We start from the raw sequence: 1101 nt of genomic DNA, 5'->3' as shown, positions 1-1101 counted from the left end.
CCCTTCATTCGTCTAATAGAGGTTACGAATGGACTACTCATTCATTATCCATCATTCGCTTCGATAAAATAACGAATCTAGCCATTCGTTATAACGAAAGGAACCAGTTATCATAGCGAATGAGATAGCGAATGGTGTAACGAATGATGCATACTCAGAATTAAGCTTTCATAACGAATCAGACCATTCGTTATAACGAATGAAATCATTCGTCATAGCGAGTGTGATAGCTAATGAGGCTTAACTAGAGCCCATTCGCTATAGCGAATAAGGTAGCGAATACGATAATAATTTAAGAATTCCAATGAAATTTTTGTTAAGGCAGTTAATGAAAATAATTTTTTTCCAAGCTGACCTGGCTGCCGCCCCTAGAACCCCGCTACCCCCCGGACCCCCATTCGTTGAGGGTTATTATAAACTAGAAACACGATATGGGTAGTGATAGTTAATTGATACGTTTCCAGGTGAGTTTCTAGCCCCATTTTCTTGTTATGTTTTTGGGGTTGTGTGCATACTCGATGTGATTAGTTAATACACTTACCTTAAGTGGTAAGTGTATGCCTTCTATTATTTTATGTATAAATGAATGCTTGACGGTACGTGAACGATCTTCAGATATTTCATGTATCGCCTGGTAATAGTGTGGTATGTTTTTTGTTTTACGAATGATGTAAGAATGATATGTGAAAGTTATGGAATAGATTAAGTGTTTGTGTGAATGTACATAAATTTAAATATAAAGAAGGTAATGTATGGTTGTATGGAGGTATGCTTGAAGGGTTGCAGACCCTAATAATATATGCGAAGGTTGCAGGGTTGCATACCCTAATAATATATGCGAAGGTTATAGGGTTGCAGACCCTAATAATATATGCGAAGGTTACAGGGTTGTAAACCCAAATAATATATGCGAATGTTATAGGGCGAAATGCTCTTTAAAACGTAGAGATAATTTTGTATGTATAAGTAAGATAAAACAAGAAAGTATGAAAGTATGAAAGCATGATAGAAATAAAGGAAGCACGTATGTATGAATGAAAGAAAGGTAACAGGCTAAGTTTGTAAAATGTATTTTCAGATACGTATGTATGCAAGTATGTG

The sequence above is a fragment of the Bidens hawaiensis genome, unplaced genomic scaffold (assembly GCF_021521415.1).
Source record: "Bidens hawaiensis isolate Kalapana, Puna unplaced genomic scaffold, B.hawaiensis_p1.1 tig00053975_1, whole genome shotgun sequence".
Taxonomy (NCBI): domain Eukaryota; kingdom Viridiplantae; phylum Streptophyta; class Magnoliopsida; order Asterales; family Asteraceae; genus Bidens; species Bidens hawaiensis.
The sequence above is the reverse complement of the archived record's forward strand: the minus strand, read 5'-3'. Positions refer to the sequence as shown.